The sequence below is a fragment of the Euprymna scolopes genome, chromosome 16 (assembly GCF_053919585.1).
Source record: "Euprymna scolopes isolate OS-2025 chromosome 16, ASM5391958v1, whole genome shotgun sequence".
Taxonomy (NCBI): Eukaryota; Metazoa; Mollusca; class Cephalopoda; order Sepiida; family Sepiolidae; genus Euprymna; species Euprymna scolopes.
In genome coordinates, this window is record NC_136497.1 from 27,651,612 (window position 1) to 27,668,932 (window position 17,321).

The 17,321-nt window shown below is 34.0% G+C and overlaps 1 protein-coding gene across 1 annotated transcript in view; it reads left to right on the forward strand.

Annotated features, from left to right (window-relative positions):
- Window positions 1-1,370: 1,370 nt before the first annotated feature.
- The window catches only part of LOC145295902 (inactive rhomboid protein 1-like), a 131,993-nt gene continuing 116,042 nt past the window's right edge, over window positions 1,371-17,321 (forward strand). Inside the window, exon 1 of the mRNA XM_080141666.1 lies at window positions 1,371-1,563. The gene's annotated coding sequence lies outside the window, so the exon portion shown is untranslated. The remainder of the gene's footprint in view (window positions 1,564-17,321) is intronic.

A 17,321-nucleotide genomic window follows, 5' to 3' on the forward strand; every position in this document is an offset into this window, starting at 1 on the left:
TTTGAGAAGTTTTATCACCACACAAGTAGGAGAGCACAGCATATAAATTCAACAATAGGTTCCTTGATAAGACAAGGGTACATTCGAAATGAATATTTCTGTTTAGAGCACAATTAAATCATTGATCGTTGATCCTCATTAAATCCCGGGCAACGTTCGGTTTCCCTGCTACTAAAAAGATTAATTCAACTATGTACAATAGAAAACTATTAAAAGAAAAAAATGATTAGGCAAATATGTACCAGTGGTCGGTGATTGGTGTCATGTGAATTTTTGTTTTGTTTTCAGAAAAATTCTTTCGGCAAATATCGGCATTTTCCGTGAGTTTCAAAACGAAATTCTGTCGAGTTCTTATTTAGAATTCTACCTTAAAAAAATAAATAAAAAAAATTAATAGAAAAATGTTTATGGCATACGTACCCGTCACGGAATGAAAATATATTCCAACAAGCACGTACATTGATCAAATAGTTTATTTTATATATGTTGAAAAGTAGGCGCTTTCTGCACTATTGGGACGATAAATGGAGTTTTCAGATAAAAAACAATGGTTTCTACTGATTTTTTTTTTTTTTTTGTCAATTCTAATAAATTACAATCGTAGTTTCCAAATTATGCAGTCGAAATTACCTGAATATTACTGAATTATTAAAAAAAAAAAAAACTTTAATCGTGTTAGCAGGTGAAAAATTGCCGCCATCTTGTTTAAATCAAAACGGAAAATTACCTCTCTTTTGAACTCCCCTATATCTTCTTACGATCGTTTTCATCAAATTCTATTTTTTATTTTCTTTAATAAATAATTTTCTACCTTATCGATTTTCGTAATTTTTTAATATAATCATCTTTAAAATTCGAGGAATACGTAGATATCATCGTTTTCATGTGAAATTCAGTTTTACGATTTCCGAAATTTCGTCCTAATAGTGTAGAAGCGCTGAAAATTATTTTTAGAATTTAAGGCGATTAATGTGAACTCTGTAGCATTACAAGGCTGATCTCGCAAGTTTGAATTAGTGTGGGCTTATCTGTTAGTTTTTGTTTTGTTTTTGTTTTGTTTTTGTTTTTTTTTAAGATAACGACGCGATAATTCTTTTTTGCTTCCTTATAAAATTTGAGTTTATTAGTTAAAAATAAAACTACTTTTTTTAATATGGCACCTACGTTCCGTGACGGGTACGTACATCATAAACAAATTTCTGCAACTAATTTTTTTTTTTTTAAATTAGGTTGAATGATAAGAATCAAAAAATCTATTCGGGGGGGGGGGGGGCTGAAAACAAAATGTGTTCAGCAACTGGAGATAATTTCCGATAAAATTCGTTCGGCAAATGTCGGTTATTTCCGGCAACATCCGCTCGGCAGTTTCCGGTTTTGTTCGTCGCGTGTTAGTTACGAAAACAAGTAATTTTGGGTGTTGGCGTAAAAAGTCTCATCTTATATTGCCATCTCAGACATGTTTCAATGTTTCGGATTTCGTTACCAATCTTCCATGATCATACATTAGATCGAAGTACTAGTAAAAAACTAGGAAGAAAGAGAGAGAAGGGATAAGCAACCATTGTAAGTTGTTTAATTGAAAACTTTTTCTTTCATTTCCTTTTTAGGGCGCCAGTTATAAAAGATTTTCGGCCTTTTAGCAATCTTATCTTGTTTATAAATTGACAAATAAACGTTTTATCCTTTTTGTAAAATCTGCAATCATGGCCTTCTATTAGGAAAGCTAATGAAAACTATTATTAAACTATAAACATACATATTATATCAGAAAAATAAACAATTATCACATGGGATCTTTATATTATTAATAAAATTGTGTAACAGCTCCTTGCGTGACTGCCCTCCTCCTGTGCATATTCGTGTGTATCTCGTCTATACGTGACTTACTTACACATTATTGTATTTAATCAATTATTTATTAAAGTAAAAAATGCAACAAAAAAAAGCAAACTTTAAAAAAAATTTTTTTTGGCGGTTTCTACACTATAATACATTATGATCGAGGGTTTGTATTACTATACACATAGATTCGAAAAAGTTGTCAAAAAACAAATATATAACAAATAAATGTTATCACAGGCAAAATAAATTACTTTTCTACCAAACTGGATATAATTTTCGTGTTTTTATTCAATTTAACGTGTTTATTCAGCTCGAAAAGCATACAGTGTTTACCGATGTATTGGAAAATTCAAAATGGCGACCGACTCTCTCTTTAACACGGTAAGTTCGGGAAAAGGTGTTATAAATAATAAACTAGACAAAATACTATTAAAAAACCACCGAATATATGTCAAGTTATGTCACGGTAACTTATACTGAGCGAATTTCTAACAGTATTTTGTCTAGTTTATTTTTTATTACACCTTTTTCCGAACTTACCGTGTTTAAGAGAGAGTCGGCCGCCATTTTGAATTTTCCAATACATCGGTAAACACTGTATGCTTTTCGAGCTGAATAAACATGTTACATTGAATAAAAACACGAAAATTATATCCAGTTTGGTAGAAAAGTAACTTATCTTGCCTTTCATAACATTTATTTGTTATATATTTGTTTTTTGACAACTTTTTCGAATCTATGTGTACAGTAATACAAACCCGCGTTTGTTTTTTTTTTAATTAATACAGTCCTGGTCAAAATCATGTTTAAAAAGGATGTGTCCTCTCCTCTATAGTATTAGACCTGACGGAGTGGTTAATTGTAGGTATTGACCGTTTCATACCCTCGAAAAAGTTTCAGCAAAAACCTAACAGCCAGCCATAGTTCTCTCCAGAATGTGCGGCTGCCATTGCGCACAGAAATCACTTTTTCCACTGCTTCCAACGTAATAGATGTATGGAAACTAAAGCCGCTTTCAGGACTGCCAGCAACCATTGTAAGAAAGTAATAAAGAATGCAAGAGAGTTGTATGCTCAATCTGTTAAGTCCAAAGTAGCTGATCAGCGGCTTGGTTCCCACCAGTTTTGGCAAATAGCAAACAGAATCCTGAACAGAAGCGTGTGCTCCATCCCAACTATTATCAATGGTCCTGAGGTAATCTCGTCAGCATCAGACAAAGCCAAACTCTTTGTCAAGAACTTTGCAGCTAATTCTACCCTTTGCGACCAAGGCCGCCAACCCCCAATATTTCCTCCTGTATCAGAAAACACGCTATGTGATATACGTATATCTGTACGTGATGTTGCCAAGCTAATCAAAAACCTTGATTCCAGTAAAGCAACTGGCCCTGACGGTATTCCAATTATAGTACTCAAAAAACTTCAACCAGAACTAGCGCCCATACTTACAAAACTGTTTAAACGTTGTCTTAAGGAGAATAGTTTCCCATCTCCCTGGAAAATTTCATCAGTATGCCCTGTATTTAAGAATTCAGGTGATTGCTCATCCCCCTCTCAGTACAGGCCAATAAGTCTCCTGTGCGTCATGAGTAAGTTGCTGGAATCTGTGTTAAATACAGAAGTAATCAACCATCTCAACAAAAATAACCTTTTTAGTGTCACTCAATATGGTTTCCGTTCTGCTAGATCTACAGCAGATGTGCTTACAGTTATATCTCATAAGATTAGCAAATCTCTCGACAGAGGCCACCTTTCTATGGCAATTGCTCTTGACATATCTAAGGCCTTTGATAGGGTATGGCATAAAGGTTTACTTCCTAAGATCTCTAGCTATGGTATAGCTGGAAATGTCTTCTCAATTATTAAATCATTTCTTTCTGATAGGTTCTTAAGAGTAGTAGTTGAGGGGCAAAAATCAGAAGCTCACAGTATTAATGCCGGTGTCCCTCAGGGGTCCATCCTGGGCCCAACTCTTTTCCTGATGTACATTAATGATCTTCCAAATCACATCCTTACATCATTTGTAGACATTTATGCTGACGACACTACCATTTATGGTAGCACATCTAAGACAGTAAACGACCAAGTTCTCTCCAATTCTCTCTCCTCTGATCTTGAGCACGTAGTACAATGGAGAAAGGAGTGGCTGGTTACTTTTAATGCATCTAAAACCAAGCTTCTCTCTTTACATCATCAACATTCTGATCCACATTTGGCATCAATTGAAATGAATGGCTCTCGTCTTCAGGAGGCCTCAAGTTTTGACAAGCTTCTGGGCTTGACCTTTACTCCTGATCTTAAATGGAACACGTACATCAAATCTGTTGCCAAGGCCGCTGGAAAAATGGTGGGATCTTTCTATCGATCCGGTAAATATCTCACTGCTGATGCTATTCTCTATCTATATAAGAGCCAGGTACGTCCAAGGATGGAATATTGTTGCCACATCTGGGCAGGAACTGCTAGAAAAGACTTGTCCTGCCTTGATAGAGTTCAAAATAGACTTCGTAGCCTCGTAGAAGATGTCCTTTTCTCTTCCTTGCAACCTCTATCTCACAGAAGAGATGCTGCAAGTTTGTCTCTAATGTATCGTTATTTTCATGGAAGGTGTTCAACTGAGCTTCAATCTATGGTCCCCCCTCACCAAACTTTCACAAGAAACACTCGTCTAGCTGTACACACTATCAATAATTCCCCCTACTCTTTCTCTGTGCCTAAACCTAAACGTAGATTCCATGAACAAAGCTTCTTTCTTAGAACTGCACGCCTGTGGAATTGTCTTCCGTTTTCCTGCTTTCCGGCTGACTACAATATGGTTGTGTTCAAGTTTAACGTAAATAAGTTCTTGATGAGCCGTTCTATATAAGTTATCAAATTTACCAAATTTTCATTACTAATGATTACTATATTGTCCAATGTCTACTGTACACTCTTTAACCCTTATCCTTGAGTGGCCTCTTGGCCTTGATAAGTGGTGATGCCTATGTAAAAAAAAAAAAAAAAATCATAAGACCACTTAAGAAAGTAAGCGTTTACGCATATTATCGAATTTTTAATCAAACAAATGGTTGAAACCATTGCCAAAAGGGAAAATAGGATGGAAAAAAAATGTAATCTGCTTCATTCGGAACCTTAACCCTGATCTAATAATTATTTTTTAAAAAACAAACATTTTCACCTGGCCAAAATGATAAGACCACTTTAATAAAATCGGCTAGTTTGGAAAAAAAATGAATACGAAAACCTTTCTATGTTACTAAAAGCAACTTGTTAGTGGATAAAAAACATCTTACTAAATTATAAATGGCAAAAGGGAAACCATTATCAGAGTTTGAGAGAGGAAGGATCTTTGAGCTTAATAGGGGTGGACTCTCTCATTGATCCATTGCAAACGAAGTGAATCGTAGCAAAACGGTCATCACAAATTTTTTAAGAAATCCAGATCAATATGGGCATAAAAAGAGTCCAGGTCGACCAAAAAAAATAACCCCATCACTAGATCGCCGTATCAGAAGAAGTGTAAAAAAAAAAAACTCCAGTATGAGCTCAAGTCAATTGAAAAGCCAAACAGCAGCAGAATTTAGTCCTAAAACCATCAGAAGGCATTTGAAAATGAAGAGTTTCAATCATTTAAAGCAACTGCAGAAACCACGTCTTCTTGAACAGCACAAAACTAACAGACTTAAATATGCAGCCAAATACCAGACTTGGGATGAAGAGAAGTGGGAAAATGTAATTTTCTCTGATGAGAAAAAGTTTAATCTAAATGGTCCAGATGGATTTCAACACTATTGGCATGATAAAAATTTGCCCAAAGAGACTTTTGCAACTCAGCATTGTGGAGGAGGGTCTTTAATGATCTGGTGTGCTTTCTCGTCAGCAGGGACCCTAAAGTTGCAAGTAGTGAAAGTCCGGCAAACATCATTGAAGTACATTTCAATGCTAGAAAATGCTTCTATTTTCTTGAAATAATATAGAATTGCTAGATCATCCAGCATGTTCTCCGGACCTCAATCCCATTGAAAATCTTTGGGGATGGATGGCAAAAGAAGTGTTCACGGATGGAACCCAGTATGATTCGATAAAGGAACTTTCTGATTCAGTGATTGAGATTGTCGGTCTGACTTCCTCATCTTGGTTGTTATCGTCACAACGTTTCGGCCGTTTTGCCCTCCGGCCTTCATCAGGTGTTTTGTATCGAACTGGGGAACCATTTATTAGGAGTCTCAAACCCAACCCTTTATTATTATTACAGGGATACCGTGTTCAGACTCCAGCTAGGCTCTGGGACATAGTTGCTGGTTCTCTGTTTTGAATGTTACTTTTTACTGCCTTCGTTCAGGATTGAACTCAGCACCTTTGGGTAACTGTAAACTTTGATACAATGTCTAGGACCACTCGGCCATATGTCACTAGGACAATTCTTAGTTGGTTTTTGTTAATGTTAAACCTATGTTGTTATTCAAGGTTTTCTCTCTCTATCAGAGGTGTCCAAATTGCATTCAGCTCTATGCTTGGTTTGCTCAGTTGGTTGTTATGTCCGAGCATGTGAGCTGTTTCTTTAAGTTTTCTCACTTTCCAGTGGGTCTCTCTGTTTATTATTTTTACTTCATCCCATAGGGGGCGATGGTCCCCCCTCTCCATCCAGACATGGTTGATTATACCCGATTTTTCCGTCTCCCCTTTAGTTACCGCTTTTCGGTGTTCTTCCACCCTTACTTTAAGGGGGCAGCATGTTTCACCCTTGTAAACCTTTCTGCAACTGCATGGGATGGAGTATATGCAGTTTTTGGTCATGTTCTCCTCCATGCGGGGCTTCACTCGTACCAGGTGTCATCTGAGTGTTGACTCGCTCTTGAATACTGTCCTGATGTTGTAGGGGGCACATATTCTCTGAATCTTTTTGGAGATGCTTCGTATGTATTGTAGACAGACCGTTGGAGGTTTTTGGGTTTCATTCTCCTCTCTTATACTATTAACACGTCTGGTGGATAGTATGCTATCAGGGTAGTTGTTACGACAGAGGGTATTCTTCAACCTGACCATTTCTTGGTGGTATGTAATGGTATCGCTACTTATTGTCTCTGCTCGATGTTGTAAGCAGCGTGCGATTCCATGTTTGGTGATGGGAGTGGAAGTTAAGGTATTGTCCGGTGAAGGTAGGCTTGCGATATACGGAAGTCTTAAACCCATGCTCTGTGCGTGATATGAGTATATCAAGGAAGGCCGGTTGGTTATCTTTTTCTTTCTCCATTGTGAACTGTATCGATGGTCTTATTGAGTTCACATGGTCTAGGAGAGCCTGGATGTCTTCCTGATGGGGCCAGAGTATGAAGGTGTCATCAACGTATCTTAGCCACATGGTTGGCTTTAAAGGAGCTGAACCTAAGGCCATGTCTTCGAAGTATTCCATGTATATGTTCGCCATCACTGGTGATAATGGTGAGCCCATAGCTAGCCCCTCCTCTTGTCGATATAGGTCAGTACCCATTCTGAAGTAGGTTGTTTCTATGGAGAATGTCAGCATTTCCATTAAGTTTGGCAATGGTACACATGTGCGCTCTTCTATGAAGAGGTCTGCAGCTAGTTTGTCTTGAATTACTGCTAGTGCCTCACTAGTTGGGACGACTTTAGTGAACAGGCTAACCACATCTAGGTTTACCATTTGGTTTGTACTGATGGATGCTCCCTTGATCAGTTCCATGAAGTGGGCAGAATTCTTTACATGTGTTGCTGACTTGCCTGCTAATGGGTTTATTATATCCACAAGGTACCTGCTCAGTGGCATGTTGAGCCTCGGCAGCTCACTACCTGAGGCACTAGCAGTAATTCAAGACAAACTAGCTGAAAATGGAATCCACGCTATTTTTAAATATTATTTTCAAGTTTAAAGTTTTACGATACTTGCGTTATTATTAGTATTTTTTTTTTTTTTTCAAGTTCGCTTGAACTTTATTTTATTTTATTTTGGCCGGAACAAACAAAAAAAAAAAAATGAAAGCAAAACAAAAATTTGGTGCTTATTCAGATTCACTGTTACCGTTATTTTCTTAATGGTTTAAGTACCTCCTCCCCCAATTTGAGTTGTATTTTAAAGGAAAATTGGTGAAAATCAAAATTAACACTTGTGGCGATAAACAAAAATAAACAAAAAGTTGTAATGTGTACCTACCTATCATCGAATGTCGTAGATCGAAACACAGTGAAATGTTATTTGGTGCTAGTGCACTTATTGATCTGTGCTATTTTAAAATAGTGCTTTCAAGTTTAATTAAAGTTTTACGATACCTGTTTTTATTAAATTGTTAGATGAAAGTACAGAATAGGACCACAACACCCTCTCGTCCCCATGTTAAGAATGGCTTTCTAAATAATGTCATTATTTCAGCACGGCTTTCATTTTGTTTGTTTGTTAAGTCCAGCCAAAAAATAAATGAATAAATAAGTAAAGTTCAAACGAACTTGAAAGTTTTATTTTTTATTAAAAAAAAAAAAAAGTAACGCATGTATCGTAAAACTTTAATTAAACTTGAAAATAATATTTAAAAAATAGCCTGGATTCCATTTTGAGTTTCACCAGTTTTCCTGTTAATAATTACATAAACTCCGGCAAAAAAAAATATCCATCCAAAAAACAAACAAACAAAAAAAAAAAGATAAAATCATAACAAAAAATCATGCACTAATTTCAAGCCAAAATAAATAAATAAAACAAACTAGGTCACACCACACACGCAAAAATTCTTTCCTTGTAAAAATAATGATTTCTCCCTCAATCGAACAACGTTCAACATTGGACCCGATGCGTATTTCGCTAGTGGGGTAGCACTCGCGTACGTTGGCCAAAAAAAAATTTTTTTTTAAATATTAAAATGATAATTTAAAAAATTAAATCGAACACTATTTTTTTTTTTCATAGCAAATCAACCATTTTAATGTTTTATTAATAAAAATTAACTATATTTTTTTCCTTTTCTACTTAAACGTTAATTCAAACACTTCAAAGCTACTGATCAAATTTCAAAGTGTCACGATATCGCAAACAGGCCAACCATTTTAATCTTTTGTTAATAATAGAAAAATAAAAACATTTTTTATCAATCATAACAGTAAAACTGATTAATTCTGATTTCAGTGTAATGAAAAATCATTTTAAAACTCATCTTAAACTGTGTTTTAAGTAGTGCTGAGCGCTTCCACCAAGACTCCAAACGATAGTGGAAGCTGATAAATTGAATTGCTTTATGTTTTTTATTTGTCAGTCTTTTTTTTTCTTCTTTTTTTTTTTTCTCATGAACAGATATTATGAAAGAGGCTAGATTTATGAGTCGGACAGTTGGGTAGCAAGAGGTTTGTTCACATTATATTTAAATTTCTGCATCGTGGTATGGTCTTCCAAATGCAAGCTGTCTGAGGAAGACGCCATTAGAGTAAAAAAAAAAAAAAAGATTGGCATGTAAGGTCCACTACAGTGAAGGAGTGGGTTTTTTCTGTTAGTCGGATGGGTCAAAGGTATTATAAGTGCAGTCAGTTCATCGAAGCACATTTCATGGAAGTACTTGTAAAAAAAACAAAAAAACTCTGTGATGCAACATGTGATAAGAGATATTAGATTAGAAACTCTCTTTTCTTTCTTTTTTTTTTTTTGCACTTTGTTCATGATTAACATGCTAGTTGTTGGTGCACCAACCCAGATGTGGCAACAATATTCTATACATGGGAGAATAGTGACTTTATAGAAATACTAGCAGGCTGCTCGGTCGTAAAATATGCATTCAAATTTTATTTTAATTAATGCAGAATTCTTATTTATTATGAACAAGAATGCCATAGGTACTGAACATAACGTTAAATTCCTTTCAAATAAAGTTTAAAAAAAAAAAAAAAAAAAAAAAAAAAACGGAAAGAAACTGAGACATGTGCAATATTATATTTTTTCTAAACAGTTCACTTCTTGTGAATAAAAAAAAAATATTCGAGCTGGGATTGAAACCAAAATCTAAAGACAGTGAGTCAATTACGATAACCAGCTGGCCGGGATCTTTAAAAAGTGTTTTCAAATTTACTTATTCTTAATATAAGGAAGTTTCATGACCGTGCGTGTGCAGTCGTGAAACAGTTGACAAATAGATAAAAATCAAATGACCCCCCCCCCTCCACACACATACATACACACACATTCTCACTTTTATAGATATAAAAGCAGGCCATCTGATGTTGCCCGGTCATAAAATATGCATAAATATTATATTTCACAAGGTTCGTACAGACTTAAAAGTCCTTGAATTTTGACTTTTGCTTTGAAAAAGCCTTATTTCTATTACTTCATTGCAAAATCTTTGAAAATATGGAAAATGTCTTAAAAATTTCTTGAAAAGTCCTTGAAAATTGTATTCTGTATGTCCAGTAAAAGTTTGTGTTGCAATATTAAAAATAAAATCGAAATAAATACTCTTAAATTATTTTTAAGTATTAATAGAAATATCAATAAATTGTTTTTTTAAATATTGAAAATAAAATCGAAATACATTGTTCTGAAATTGCATAGTATTGTGGACACAAAAGTTATATTCCTTTATCACAGAATACCTCAGGTAGTTTCGTGATAAAGATTTAAATCTCCATCTAGTTTTGTTCCCATTTATAATTTAATTTTTTTTTGCAGGGTGGGGGCACAAGAAGGCCTTGAAAATTTTTTTTAAAGCATTGAAAATCTGTATGAACCCTATTTAATTAATACAGAATTCTTATTTATTATAAACAGAAATACTGTTAGTATTAAACATAACATTAAATTCCTTTAAAAGAATGAAGTTTAAAAAAAAAAAGGAAAGAAATTGGAACATGTGCATTCGAGTATTGTGTTTTTTCTAAAAATTTCAAAACTTGTAAGTTCAAAAAAAAAAAATCCAGCTGAGTCCAAAATCAAAACCTGAAAACATTGAGTCAAATATGATAACCATTAGGCCAGCTTCAAATAATCTTTAAAATGTGTTTTCAAACCTGCTTATTCTCAACATAATGAATCTACAATTCATGCATGCACATTCATAAAACAGTAAGCAAACAAATAAAAATCTGATGACTGCCCCTCAAGTACTAATTTTTCACTTTTGACCTCTTAGTAGCCTTTTTTTTTCCAGATGAATCCTCCATATACCAAAGTTGAAGTCTGTAGATCAAAAATTCATTGAGTATATAGGTTGAGAAGTGTCTTCACACACACATTCTCATTTTTATAGATATAAAGAAAGATAGATAGAATACTGGCAGTTATGAGAGGTTTTCTCCTGGTAGAAGGTGCCTACCTCTTTTTTTTTTTTTTTATAGCAAACTTAGCAGTATCTTCTATGTACTTATTCCAATTTATGTTTCCTGGGAATGTTAGGCTAAGGAATTTTAACGTTGGCCTTTCTGTTCCATTGGCCTGCTTCCCAGCTGACTACAATATTGTAGCCTTCAAATCCAATGTAAACAAGTTCTTGTTGAACCGTCCCCTTAAATAATCAAATTCAACCTGACTTACACGATTAACGATTACTACAGTGCCAATTTACATTCATTAACCTTTATTCTCGAGTGGCCTTTGGGCCTTGATAAGTGGTGGGTCTGTTGTAAAAAAAATGCCTTGGATGTGAGTGTGTTCAATTTGCCACCTAAGCTCCATTGTTTTGCTGATAAACCGTTTCCTATACCTTTGTTTACCTGATAAATTTATTTCGTCTTGTCTTTTTCATCAGCAAATACAATCATGCCAGATGTGATTGCATGAGAGAGGTCATTTATGAGTATCAGAAATAATAAAGGTCCAAGTATCTACATGTATGAGTATCAGAAATAATAAAGGTCCAAGTATCTACATGTAAAACATTAATTTGATGTTTTGGATGTATGGCCGTTTAGAACAAGCTGAACTTTTTTTTTTTTTACTAGGAACTGTACGAGTTGATTATCTTAAACCTTCATGCCACCTTGTTAAAAGCCTTGGATAGATAAAGTGCTGCTATCATAGTTTCACCTTATCCAGTGCGTAGTATGTACGCATTCAGAAATGCTTTTTAGGATATCCACAGTGAAACGAGATTGCTTAAATCTACACTGTTAGTCAGAGAGAAATTTAGGATTTCAAAACTGTGAGCTACAAGGTGCTTTCAATAAGTTTCCAGAATTTTTTTTATGTGGGCACTTTTATTAATAGTACGAACATAAAACTTTAGTCATCTTCAAAGTAATCTCCTTCGGCTACAATGCACTTGTATCATTGCAACAATTTCTGGAAAGCCCCATGGAGGTCCTCTTGTGAGAGCGTGTCAATGACGCTTGTCACAGCTGCTTTAATCTCCTCAATTGCCTCATAACGGCAGCCTCCAAGATTTTCCTTGAGCTTAAAGAATAACACAGGGGGTAAGGTCTGAACTATAGGGAGGGTGAGGAACTGTCTTGATGACATCTTGATCAAATAGTTTGATCTTCTCTGAGCACCCTTGGGACAAACTTTGTGTAAATCTTCCACATCTTTAGTTCCTTGCAAATAATTGTGTATACAGTTCCCACACTGACATCAAACTGTGCATTTATTTTCTCTATAGACTCATGAAAGTCCTTATCTATGAAATTCTTTATTTGGTCAATCAACTCTAGTGTTCTGACTTCCTTACTCCTCTCACACCTCTCATCATCCCTCACAGACTCCCTGCCTTCCTTGAATCTTTTATGCCACTCAACAACTGATGCTCGATTCATGCAATATGGTCCAAAAGCAATCTGAAACATTTCATATATTTTTTAGGCATTTTTCCCAAGTTTAAGACAGAATTTTATTTTGTTCTTCTAAAGTTTTCTCATGTCCAGATTGCATTTTTGAAATTTACCAGTTGTGACACTCAGGCTTTAGTAGAATGTATTCCAAGTCCTCCTGTAGCTGTTCATTTGAACCTGAAATCATAAAAATTGGCCAGTCATCTCATAAGATGTATAGCAATAACATACTGCATTTTCAAGACTCTACGACAATTTAAATGCCTGTACAAAACAGTCTGAAAACTTACTGAAGGCACTTCGTATTGCTTGATTGGTTAATAATTAAGTTTTAAATGGGAGGAGACTTCTGTTATTTTGCAGGTCAGTTGCTTTTGCCAGAGATCTTGAAAACTGGTACTACAACAGCAATTTTCCAGCTATCAGGGAATCAAGAATTAGTGGTAGAGTTTCAATGCTATTGTAAGACAACATGTCCTCCGCTTGACAATGTTGTGTGCCGTGAATTTCTTTTCTGTTATCTCTTCTTAGGGTTGTGTTGTCTCTCACATTAGTATAGCATTACAAGTTGATTTTTTTCTTTTTAGATAATTGTTATTTTATCAACTTGCATGAAAAGAGCTATGTAAAAGATGCTTAAAACTGTTTGAATTATGCAAACACCATCATTAGTCTAAAAGTTATGAGAATTTTAAGTGCCAAAATTTAGGCTTTTCTGTGGACATTTTTCTTTAGAAAAAGTGGCCTCAATTATGGACCTCAACATTTCAAGAAATTCGGTAAATTTGCCACCATTTATTTATTTTTCAAGCTATTCTCATGAAACTTGACACTCTTATGTAAAATTGTGTGCTCTTTCTGATTATGCAGTCAAATCTGATGTATCTCTTTACCATAAACTATGAATTATAAATTAAGATGTACAAATTTCAATTTTATGTAAACTGGCGCATGGTATCATACAGTGGGTGTCTATTCATGAACAAAACTAAGTATTATAGTGGTATTTAAATATAGCTTTATTTAGAGTAGCAATTTCCTGCCACCTCACCAAAGGAGAGCTTAATCTGGGGTGTAGCCATTGAATGCCTAAAGAGCATTCAGGGTCGGTATTTACTACTCCCCTCAAAGAAAAAAAATTTGAGTAGATATGAATTAATCTCAGAAATAAATCGAAGAAAATTTTTCATATAGATTTTGGATTTCTGTAAAAGATGGAAATTCCCATAGTCGACCAGAACTTATGCATTTTGGGACCAGTCCAATTTTCAATTTTGTAAATCCTCTCTATTTGGCCCAAAATATACCCCTATTTTCTGAGATGCAACCATAAATCATACTCTACATGAATCTTCGATGTAACTTTCACAGTACAAGGATACCAGGAATCCTGATAAGCAACAACTATATATTCATCAGTTGATGGTAATTTTTGTCATTTCTATTCTGTTGTTTTACTGAAAATTCAATTATGTAAACAAAGAAATAAAACCGCAATTTTTTTACCTTGTTTCCACTTAACGTGATTACTTTTATAGGTTTTAAGGTATACTAAAAGTGAATACCGCATTTAAATTTTCTGCAAATAAGTAGTAGTTTTCTGGATATTAAGCAATGTCATTTCTTATGTTATCGCTGGTGGCCATATTGATAAGTGCGAGCGCGCAAATGTAACCCCGAGAAACTATGCGCAAACGTACGTACCAGGATTGTTATCAGCAATAACATTAGAAATGACATTGCTTAATACCCGGAAAGTTACTTATTTGCCGAAAATTTAAATGCAATATTCGTTTTCAGCATACCCGAAAACCTTAAATGGTAGTCATTTTAAAGAAAGATGTTAAGGTGGAAACAAGTTAAAAATTTACAAAATACATCACAATGAAATTCTTTATCGAACCGCCTAATTATTATTATTATTTAGATATCCTCAGTTAAAAAAAAACAGATTCGAAAAAAAGCTCTTGACAATGAGTTAAAAATAAATTCAAGTTTCACAATATATTTTATTTAATTGTTTGGTGAAAGTACAGAATAGTTTACAAAACACCCGTCCTTCTCCATGTTAAGAATGGGTTTCTAAATAATAACGTGATTATTTCAGCATGGTAGCATAATTGCACAAGTACCTTTTATTTGTTATATATTTGTTTTTGTTTGTTTTGTTTTGTTACCACTAAAAAATGCAATTCTACCTTAAGTACAAGTAAGAAGTTATAAATAGCAGAAACGCATGTACTCAATACATTTTGTTTTTTAACTCTTTTAGTACATGTGTACTAAAAGAGTTAAAAACAACAAAATAGTATTGTTTGGAAATCAAATTTGAAAAACTTGAAAATATTTTTTTTAAATTGACAAACTCAGAATAAAAAATGAAATTGATTTTTCTGCTTTCGTTTTGAAAGCAGAAAAAAAGTGTTTTCATTTTTGCAAGAATACAAACGAAACTCCTTAATGCGCTGACTTTAGTCAGCTGAGCGCATAGCAAGCATTTCCCCCCCCCCCCCGTTAAGCAGATTTAAATTTCTATAAAAGATAACATTTTAAAGAAATTTCCACACAATTGATAATTATCAAATATTTACATATTATACATGAAAATAATTCTGAAACTGTTATGTATACAAAAATGGATGATATATACCGATTTATCTTATCAATTTTTAAATATTCTTTGTCAACTTTGCTTGGTCGTAACTTTGCTTCTTATGGTTGTAAAAATATAAATCAAAGTCCAGTAGAGATAGACTTCTATGCTTATATAGCCTGTAAAATTTCAGCCATATCCAATCAAATTTGATCCCGCGCATATGTATCCAAACATAACATATAAAATGTAAACATTGAAAAAAGTTTCATTTTTTGCTGCCGTCATTTTTTACCGTTTTGTTTTTTTTAAACTTGAAGAATAAAAACATTGAACGCATAAAAGAAAAATAAATTAACATCATTGGAATGCTTATTCTATTCTCTTTCCATCAATGTAATTCTTTTAAAAATTGACCCATAAACAAATAAAAAAGATATGACTTGCTGAAGCACATTAGGTATGTAATATTGCCAATGTTCACACAGCAAACGCTTGTAATTCCATTACTAGTTATCGAGGAGGTGTGCACGGGTTTACTACCCTCTAACCTGTGCACGGGAAACTACCCTCTGAGCTTTAATGTCTATATCTTTTTTTGTTGAGGATGAGTCCATCTGCTGATGTCAGCTTATCACTATCTCCCAAGCCATGATTAGCCTTTGACGCAGTGAAAGTTGCAACTCCTCAACTCTCACTCTTTTTAACCGTTGTAAACTCAAGACTGTTTGTAAACCGTTCCTACTGTAATAAACTCCTAGCCACTCCCCTAAGTGTCTGCAAACAAACTCTAAAAATATCTACATCCATCGTTAGGTTACTGTCATTGCCACACCTTGATTATAACCCCACCTCAGCTGCATTGTTCTACTGATAAACCGTTTTCTATACCTTTGTTTACCTGATAAACTTATTTCATCTTCTCTTTTGTCATACTTCTTTTTCTTTTCCTCCCCCACATCGCAACATTTGGGGGAGCGGGGGGGGGGCAATCTTTTGATGCTGGATATTATGACTTAAAACATTTTGACCCGGAAGATAATGACCCAAAATGTTTTGACCCAGAAGATAATGACCCAAAATGTTTTGACCCGGAAGATAATAACCTAAAATGTTTTGACCCGGAAGATAATGACCCAAAATGTTTTGACCCAGAAGATTATGACCCCAAATGTTTTAACCCGGACTTTGAGGATTATGACCCAAAACGTTTTAACACAGAAGATTATGACCTGGATGTTTTGATATGGTAGATTATGACCAAAGACATTTTGACCTAGGAGATTATGACTCAAAATGTTTTGACCTGGAAGATTGTAACCCAAAACGTTTTGACCTGGGAGATTATGACCTAAATGTTTTGACCCGGGAGATTATGACCCAAATGTTTTGACCCAGGAGATTATAACTAGTGTTGTGATGATTTCTAAATGTTTTCTGATTCCAGTTCCAGGAAAATGTTGATTAACGATTCCGATACCAAGTATGATTTCGATTCCCGTGGAATTGTTGTTTTGAAATGTACCATTATATAATCGAAAATTTTTGTGTATCGAAAAAATTTGGTACAGCGAAAAAGTGGAAATACAATTAAGGGAATTTCGAAAACGATTTGATTTTTTTTTTGTAAAATTTCTTTCATTGAAGATAAAAGTCAAAACAAATATTTCAACCATGAATTAAACATGTACCATGAAATTAATAACATTCAATTTCAGGAGTTATTTTATATATTAAAAAATATAAAGAAAAAGTAAGTCATGATTGATTCAACGAAAATACAATAACATCAAATTTCAAGGGGAATAACATTTTGTTTATCTTTTGATATTCATTTTTTTGTTTTATTTTCTCTTTATATTCGATAACTCTTTAAAATTTAACTTTTTTTTGCAGCTTCAATCGCTAACTGATTTTTATTCCACTTTCTAGAATATTCTTATTTTTAAATGAAATTTAAAAATAACTAAATCTTTGATAAAATTTTTAGCCTTTTATATTCAATCGTACCAAATTATTCCTATTTATTTATTTGACTTTTTAAAAAATATTTTTAACAATAATAATGTTATTTTTTAAATCTAAATAAATTGGTTTATTTCTACATTTATTTTTATTATATAATTATA